Source organism: Rattus rattus, chromosome 2 (genome assembly GCF_011064425.1).
Source record: "Rattus rattus isolate New Zealand chromosome 2, Rrattus_CSIRO_v1, whole genome shotgun sequence".
Classification (NCBI taxonomy): domain Eukaryota; kingdom Metazoa; phylum Chordata; class Mammalia; order Rodentia; family Muridae; genus Rattus; species Rattus rattus.
The window spans coordinates 75,159,616-75,169,191 of NC_046155.1; the positions used below are offsets into that span (position 1 = coordinate 75,159,616).

The following is a 9,576-nucleotide window of genomic DNA, read 5'->3' on the forward strand; positions in this document are numbered from 1 at the left end:
TGAGGGACTGAGAACATTTCACAATGGCTAACGTAGTGTCCATGGGGTGGGATCCCATGTGCCTGACAACTGTGAGTGGTTAGACTTGCAACTAAGGCACCCATGTAAGCCAATGACTGTGAGAAAGAAACATGCAGACACCACTCACAGAACTAGCCTTGGTTTGGCAGGAAAAGTGGGAAAGCGGAATGAATCAGACAACAGAGAGGGAGAAAATGAGGTAGAAGATACCCTTCAGCTTCAATCTTCAATACAGAGGAAGGGAAAGTCCAGACCCGATGAACAGAAGCCCTAGCAACGGCCCAGCCCAGAAACTATGATGCTGGGGGAAACACAGCGTCCAAACTGCTTGGATTGGGAAAGACATTAAAGACAACTGAAAGCGCCTCATAGTTTGTCTTATGAGGCTGCAGGACATGACAGGGATGGGAGGGGTCTGAGTGCTGTCAAAGTGGACAGACACATAATACAGTCACCCCACCTGGAGACAAAGGCTCCCTCATCTGAGGCAACATGAGAAAATCAGTCCCTGAGCATGGGCTTATATTAGCCATTAGGAGCACTCGGTTATCATTGACTGAAGTCTATGAATATCAGGGACTCAAAAACAGTGGAGAAAGAATAGGAATTACTGGGCAAATTGGGTACAGCAGGCCAGCATTTGGTGCCCATTTGCTGGCCCAGATCAGACTGTAATTAGTTTGTCATCGGCCTGTCTGTCTGTCTTTTGTTCACTTTGTCTCGAGACAGGATCTCACTATGTAGCTTTGGCTGTCTTTGAACTCACTTGGTCCTGGAACAGACAGAGATGGGATCTACTCCCTTTCTGGGTTATGACCCCTCTGAAAGCCGTGTGTGTGTGTGTGTGTGTGTGTGTGTGTGTGTGTGTGTGTGTGTGTGTGTGTGTCTTCGCTGCCTATTGGATCTTTTTTTTTTTTTTTTTTAAAGATTTATTCATTTATTATATATAAGTACACCGTAGCTGTCTTCAGACACACCAGTAGAGGGCATCAGATCCCATTACAGATGGTTGTGAGCCACCATGTGGTTGCTGGGAATTGAACTCAGGACCTCTGGAAGAGTAGTCAGTGCTCTTAACCGCTGAGCCATCTCTCCAGCCCTGCCTTTTGGATCTTACAGTCTCTGTTCTGGGTCTGTTTCTTTCGCTGTGTTGGTGACTCCATCTGGAAGCTCTCTCCTGTTTTCTACTCTTATTACAGGGTTGGCTGTGAAGTACACGAGGACAGTGTCAAGAGCTCAGTCTGCACCACACTCCCCCGCAGGGGTAATGTCCAAGTCCATTTTCAGCTGCCTCAACCCAGCTGAGGGCGTCACACGGTGAGTCACAGACTTCTCTTCCTCCTCCTTTTCTCCCCTTTGAGACAGAGTCTCACCATGTAGACCAGGCTGGCCTGAAACTACCAGAGATCTGTTTACTTCTGCCTCAGTGCTGGGGTTAAAGGTGTGCACCCCCGTGCAAAGCCTTCCTCTTCTAAAGCCTGGGGTGATGCAGAAAGTGGGTGTCATTAGATGCTTGCACCCTGATATCAGACTCCCCAGCCTTCAGAGTGGCAAACTAAATCAACCACTTTTCCTCATAGATCACCCCGACTCCAGTATTCCAAACAGAAGAGAGATAAAGACATTCCCCCTATGAAGAGGCATGGGGTGGAGGCTGGGGTTTTGTTAAGTTGTACACAAGAATTTTACATCAGATGCTTTTCTTTTCTGTCTGGTGACTTGATATCTGCTCATAATTAGCATGCTGGGAAAGTTTTCAACCAGAAGTGGTAACACACATCTTCAATCCTAGCACTTGGGAGGCTAAAGCAGGAGGATCAGGAGACCTGGGCCAGCCTGGGCTATGAAGTAAGACTCTGTCTTTTTTCAATTTTGATGTATTTAAATTTTATTTAACTTTTTAATACTATTTTTGAAATTAAAATCTGGTCATATCATCTTCTCCTTTCCCTCTCCACTTTAACAACTCTCATACACTTCCTGCCCTCGTTCTCTCTCAGTCTCATGGCTTCCTTTTCTTTGTATATGTACATATTCCTAGAGGAGAGAGAGCCTTGTTAAGAAGATGTCTCCAGGGTTGGGGATTTAGCTCAGTGGTAGAGCACTTGCCTAGCAAGTGCAAGGCCCTGGGGTCGGTCCCCAGCTCCGAAAAAAAAAGAAAAAAAAAAAAAGAGAGAGAGAAAAAAGATCTCTGTGAGATCGGGTTATAGGCAGACCTGAAAGGTATTTTCTTAATTAGTGATTGACTGGAGAGGACCTGGGCCACTGTGGGTGGTACCATCCCGAGCTGGTGGACCCCTCCATGGCCTCTGCATCAGCTCCTGTCTTCTGTGTGAGTTCCTGTCCTGGCTTCCCTCAGTGATGGACCACAATGTGGAAGTATAAACAAATTAACTCCCAAGTTGCTTTGGTCATGGTGTTTCATCATAGCAATAGTAACCCTAACTAGGACAGTATGTGTGCAGTGTGTGTGTGTACAGTGTGTGTGTGTGTACAGTGTGTGTGCGCAGTGTGTGTATAGTGTGTGTGTGTGTGTGTGTGTGTGTGTGTGTGTGTGTGTACATGAGTCTGGCTGTGTGAGTGTTCAGAGACCAGTAGAGGGCATTAGATCCCTCAAAGCTGAAGTCCAGGCATCTGTGGAACACCCTACTTGCTACTAACCAGATGCTGTGATCCTGATGGATGCTGTAATCTCTGGTCCTTAAAATTACAGAGCAAGTGATTTTACCCACTAAGAAACCTCTCCAGCCTCAAGACTCTGTCTCAAAAAACCAAAACCAAAACCCAACAAGCAAATAAACCCCAAAAGGCGGTGTTGAGTGTGTTGATGCACACTTTTAACCCCAGCACTCAGGAGTCAGAGGCAGGTGGATCTCTGTGAACTCCAGGCCATTCAGGTCTGTGTAGAAAGTAAGATCATATTAAAAAAAAAAAAAAGACCACCTGGGGAGCATCACCCCGTGTTGACCTCTGGCCTCCACTTGCAGCACCATACATGTGTTCTGCCTATTCCCACAAGCGTATGAACATACAGGCACACATACCTGTCCAACCCCCTCAAGCCAAGATGGCAGAGTGGCCAATGAGGCTGAAGGTGGCTCTTAGTCACACAACAACAACAAAAGAAAAGAAAGATAAGGTAAAGAAAACTCTTAGTTGGCAGGCTGAACCTGTGAGGCTGTAGGGTGACCTTGACAGCAGTTTCCAGGGAGCTCTTTGCTTCGTTCTTCTCAGGTCATTCACGTCTCTTCCAAGAAGGCTGTTGTAGGGAATAATGTCTTGTGTACTCTGCGGAAGCATCACCTTCAATAAAAAGATGATGGCCTATTAGCAAAAGGCAGGAAGTAGAAGGTGAGAGTTCCGGTACAGGGATAGGAACTCTGGACAATATGAAGAAGTTCAAGGTATGAAACTGAGGAGAGATAATCAGCCACATGACAGACACAGGATAGTCTAAACCGCTTAAATAGGTTACAAACTTGTCAGGGAGCAAGCCTAGCAAAAGGCCGTAAGCACTGTTAATAAATTATAAACCTCTGAATTATCATTCATGAACTGAGGCATGGGTGGAGAAGCCAGGGGTCACAGACTATCCTTGATTAAAGGGGCCAATTTCTTTGTCTTTTGAAAAAAAAATCAGGAGCTGTGAGATGTACACACATTTAATCCCAGCGCCAAGAAGACAGAGGCATGTGGATCTCTGAGTTCCAGTCTAGACTGGAGAGAATTCCTGGACAGCCAGGGATACACAGAGAAACCCTGTCTTGAAGAAAGAGATTCTGTTTACTGATCCCCACCGCACTCCCTGACGAGGTGAAGACTTTGCTTCCTGTTTTCATAAATTACCTAGCATCTGTCCGTCAGCACCTGGATTTAAGGCTTAGCCCTGGCTCAGTGAGTGTCCTGAAACGAAGGAGTTAAGATTAATGAAGCGGGAGGAGGCCAGTGAGGGGTGGCACGTCAGAGGCCAGAGGGCTAGATGAGGTTTCTGTTGGTAGGAACAGGAACAGTTAAGATATTAGTCAGCTTCTGAGTGTCACAGCAAAACATTTACACATTCTGATGTTGATGAAGACATTTACAAATATAGACAAAATGTGGCAATCTGTGCTGTTTCCTGACGAGAGCCTCAGTTGGTGTTGGTGATGTCAGAGGGTCACACTGCGCACGGTGGATGAAAAACGTAGGCAATGCCAACACTATTCCCAGTGTCTGAGCATCAGATGTGAGTTTTAAGGAAAAGGAAACTACTGTGCCAGCCCTAACCACGCTGGCAATGGAGCCCGCTGCCTGCCACCGTTTGGATATGAGATGTCTCTCATGCCCCTCAAAGGACTGTGTGAGGCAGATGAGATCCTGAGGCCTGGTCTATCACGAAGCATTTGGCTTATCAGACTGCTAAGCCCACCAGTGAAATGTGCTGTCTGACTTCATACCGAGTGGGTTATGAGGAGGCGGGGTCTGGCTGGAGATGCAGATTTTATTTGGGCCCCATTTTGATTTCTGTTACCTGGTGCTGTGAGGCCAGCAGCTCAGTTCTGCCCTAACCTTTCCATCTCCCCATAGGTCAGAAAGCAATCCTGCTGGCTGACTGTGGACGGAAACATGAGGCAAACCTTTCTTCTTCTCAGTGCCTTGAGTATTTCTCATGGAGTAGACTCCACCACAGATGCGAGGCAGCGCTTACCTGAACGCTCGTTTATTGAACGACTGACGTTGACAGCACAAAGTGCACAGTCACTTGTGGTCAGGCCTTCATCACTGTTTAACAAGCTCTGATCGCCCTGCCTGTGAGCCCCATCATGCCGAAGGGGACTATGAACTGATGTTCACAGGACATGCTGGCCCTGACTCCTGAGAGGTGAGGCCAGATCTGCTGGGACTGATTGTTCCCTCAGCTCAGTCTTTGCAATAGAAAACCAGGTCCGGGAGTGCAGGCAAGGCCAATACAAACATTTCAAAACAGTGTGGTGGGAGATGGAAACATTTCTAACTTATATTCAGGTATAGGCATAGAAACTTCCAGAACTATTGCTTTTATTTATTTATTTTTAACTACAGCAGGAGGAAGATAGAAAATTATGTCAGCCGTCAGCTTGAGTGGCACATGCCCATAATCCTAATACTTGAAAGATGCGGAGACAGGAGGATCATAAGTTCACAAGTTCAAGGTCTTTCTTGGCTATATGGAGTGTGTGAAGGCAGCTTGGGCTACGTGAGACTCTGTCTCTAAAAAAAAAAATCAAAAAGAGAAAAGAAAAGAAAAAGAATCTGCCTTTTTACAGTTTGAAGGAACAAAGGCAAAAGTTAGAATAGGCGTGGGAAGTCTCCTAAACTCCATTGTATGTCCCGCACAGCTGACAGGTACTGTGAGGGAGGAGCATTAGTTCGTGCTAGCTGAACTAAGTCAGTTCTCATAATTATTAAAATCAGTTTCCTAGGGCTGCACATGGCTCAGTCATTAAGAGCATTAGCTGCTCTTCTAGAAGGCCAGGCTTCAGATACCAGCATCCACACTGGCTGTCTCAAAACTGCCTCCGGTCAGTCTAGGGGACCTAACACCCTCTTCTGGACTGTGAGAAAGCCCCCTGTGGTGGCTGTTTCTAGTCGTCAACCTGATTACATCTGGAATGAACTGCAATCCAGAAATGGAGGACACACCCGTGATCCAGATCTTGAGGCTGGAGGACAGGCTTCTGACACAGATCTTGACATGGAGATCTTGAGGCATAGTGGCCATGAAAATCTCAGGCCTAAGCAAGGTAGTACACACAACTAATTCCAGGAGACTGAGGCGAACTGATCCCTGATTTCAAGGTCAGCCTGGGGCAAAGCAAGTTTTAGATCTAGGCGTGGTAATCTGAGGCACACTTTCTGCTGGAGGCCTACAGAAGGACATTGGAAGAAGGAAGATTCACCTTCAACTGCTTGCCCTTACTTGCCAGCGCATCTGCTGAAACCTACTTCTACAGAAGGCCAGATCTAACAACCAGCCTCGTGGGACTGAGCAGCTACTAGACTCTGGGACTTCCCATCCACAGCTGCCCATTGTTGGGCTAGTTGGACTACAGACTGTAAGTCATCACAATAAATTCCCTTAATATATAGAGAGACATTCTGTAAGTTCTGTGACTTCAGAGAACCCTGACTAAGACAGAAGTTGGTAACAGGATTGGTTCTAGAAAAGCAGAAGTATAAGGATGAATCTTTTAAGAATCTGGTTTAGTGGGCTGGAGAGAGGGCTCAGTGGTTAAGAGCACTGACTGCTCTTCCAGAGGTCCTGAGTTCAATTCCCAGCAACCACATGGTGGCTCACAACCTTCTGTAATGGGATCCGATGTCCTCTTCTGGTGTATCTGAAGACAGCTACAGTGTACTTATATATAATAAATGAATAAATCTTTTTTTTAAAAAAAGAAGGGGTTGGGGATTTAGCTCAGTGGTAGAGTGCTTGCCTAGCAAGCACAAGGCCCTAGGTTAGGTCCCCAGCTCTGACAAAAAAAAAAAAAAAAAAAAAAAAAAAACAAAAAAAAAAAAAAGAATCTGGGGGCTGGAGAGATGGCTCAGAGGTTAAGAGCACTGTCTGCTCTTCCAGAGGTCCTGAGTTCAATTCCCAGCAACCACATGGTGGCTCACAACCATCTGTAATCAGGTCTGGTGCCCTCTTCTGGCCTGCAGGCATACATGCAGGCAGAATGCTGTATGACATATACATAATAAATAAATAAATGTTAAAAAAAATCTTAAAAAGAAAAAAAAAGAATCTGGTTTAATAATTTGCTAGCACCTTCTAATTCACCAGCATCTTGAACTACTGAAGTCTCTCCAGATTCTCTCTCGTGCGTTCTCGGGAAATAAAGAAGGCCCGTCCGTGGTGGAAACTATTTCAAACTTAAAGAAGCTAATGCCTTTATTATCTTGATCCGTCAATACTGACTGGCAATGGATTAGGTGATCCAGTATATGAAGTTTTCTACAATTTGGGGGAAAATAAGAAAAATTATTTTGCTGGTTTGTTGCTCTTAGTATGTCTGGAAAAATTGACGAAGGAAACGAATGAGCTGTCTGATAAAATTGAAGGGCTTCAGATGCAAGTAAACAATTTCAAGGTTTTCTAAGTGTGCCCTTGAAGAGAATCTTCTCTCCAGCAGCCACGGAGCTCGAGTTGCAGAAAATCAAACTGAAGCCCTCGTTATAAGGTTGGCTGAATTACAGTGAAAATTCAAGTCTCAGCCTCAGAGGGAGGGCATCAGCAGTTAAAGTAAGGGCGTTAACTGGCAAAGAATGGCATCCTGTAACTTGGGATGGGGATGTGTGGGAGGACCCTGAGCTGAAAACTTTGAATCCTCAGATTCTCAAGGCTTTACCTCGCCTGAGGAAGTAGTACCCACCCTTTGAAATAATGCCTTTTTCACAGGAGGAAATTAATCCTTCATTGTCTGATAAACCAGCAGTGACTTTCTCTGAAGAAAATGTTGGGCGAGATAATACTGATGCTCCTCAAGGCCCACCATAGCTTCTTCTAGACCTATAACCAGACTCAAGGTGAAGCAGGCCCCTAGAGGGGAGGTAGAAAGTGTAGTCCATGAGGAAACGTGCTACAGTACTAAGGAGCTCAATGAGTTTGGTAATTCTTTCAAGCAGAAGTCTGAGGAATATGTGTGGGAATGGATTTTAAGGGTGCTGGATAATGGTGGAAAGATTATAACACTATATCGGGCTGAGTGGAAACTCTAGGTTTAATATGGAAGCTCACACAGTTAAAAAAAAAAAGGTGTCAGAAGTTTGTTTCAATGGTTGGCTGAAGCGGTTATCAGAGGACGGCCTACTGAAAAGGAGTTGGAGATGCCTGATATCCCTTGGCTTCCTGTTGATGAAGGGATTTTAAGGCTCAGGGAACTTGCATTGCTAGAGTGGATACGCTGTGTAAGACCTAATCCTCCACAATGGGAAGGCCCAGAAGGTAATGCCCTTCACAAATCCTATAAGACCCAAACTGGTGAGAGGGGCAGCAGCACATTTGAAGGGTTCTGTTCTTGCCCTTTTCCTTGTACCAGACCTTAGGGTTGGAGACGCTGCTGCTCAATCAGATGAATTAAATGCAGTGGGTTCAATTGGGCCCCGAGGTAGCAAGGGCCAGGTGGCAGCAGTGAATTGCCAGAGACAAGGTGATCGTAGTTATTTTAATGGACAGTGTAGACAAAACAATGTTTATAATGACATAGCCCGTAATGGCCAGCACAGAAGAGGTGAAATTTACAATGGCATGACTCATTTGGACCTTTGGTACTGGCTAATCAGTCATGGTGTTTCCAGGCATGAAACAGATAGGAAGCCTACTGCATATCTGTTTATCTGTATAAGCAGAAAAACTCTCAAATGAAAGAAAGGATTTTTCTTGTCATTGGATCACGACAAAAGGCAATCTTGGCTGGTGAATAAATTTCCAGACTTGAGCCAGTTTGCAGGTCCAGAACCCCTTGAATGAAGGGGTGGCCAGGTTCCCCTGAATAAGGATCTTGCTAAGACACCTAAAAGTTTTGCTGTTAGCCTCTCTCCAGCTCTTCCTCAGAGGGACCTACCACCTCTTACAAGGGTAACTATACACTGGGGAAAAGGAAATAATCAGACTTTCCGGGGTCTATTGGTTCCTGGTTCTGAATTGACGCTGATCCCAGGAGATCCCAAGAAACATTGTGGCCCTCTGTTAAAGTAGGGGCTTATGGAGGCCAGGTGATTAATGGAGTTTTGGCTGATGTCTGACTCACAGTAGGTCCATTGGGTCCCCGAACACATCCTGTGGTCATTTCCCCAGTTCCAGCATTTATAATTGGAATAGATATACTTAGAAATTGGCAGAATTCTCACATTGGTTCCCTGACCTGTGACATGAGGCTATTATGGTTGGAAAGGCTAAATGGAAGTCTTTAGAGCTGCCTTTGCCAAAGAAAATAGTGAATCAAAAACAGTGTCTTATTCCTGGAGGAGCAGAGATTTCTGCCACCATCAAAGACTTAAAAGATGCAGGGGCAGCAGTTCCCACCTCATCCCTCTTTAACGTTCCTATCTGGTCAGTGAAGACAGACAGATGGATTGTGAATGACAGTTGACTATCGAAAACTAAACCAGGTAGTAACTGACTGCTGCTGCTGTACCAGATGTAGTTTCATTACTTGAGCAAATTAACACATCTCCTGGTACCTGGTATGCGGCTATTGATCTCACAAATGCCTTCTTGGTACCTGTCCATAACGGCCCCCCAGAAGCAGTTTGCTTTCAGCTGGCAAGGCCAGCAGTATACCTTTACAGTTTTGCCTCAAGGATATATTAACTCTCCTGCCCTGTATCATAGCTTAGTTAGAAGGGATTTTTTTTTCTATTTTTCGGAGCTGGGGACCGAACCCAGGGCCTTGCGCTTCCTAGGCAAGCGCTCTACCACTGAGCTAAATCCCCAACCCCTAGAAGGGATTTTTAAAAAAGACTTATTTATTTTATTTATACGAGTACACTATAGCTGTCTTCAGACACCAGAAGAGGGCATCAGATCCCATTACA

The 9,576-nt window shown here is 45.4% G+C and overlaps 1 pseudogene; it reads right to left on the bottom strand.

Annotated features, from left to right (window-relative positions):
* Nucleotides 1-9,271, bottom strand: part of LOC116893123 — an 18,021-nt pseudogene extending 8,750 nt beyond the window's left edge.
* Between the last annotated feature and the right edge of the window lie 305 nt (nucleotides 9,272-9,576).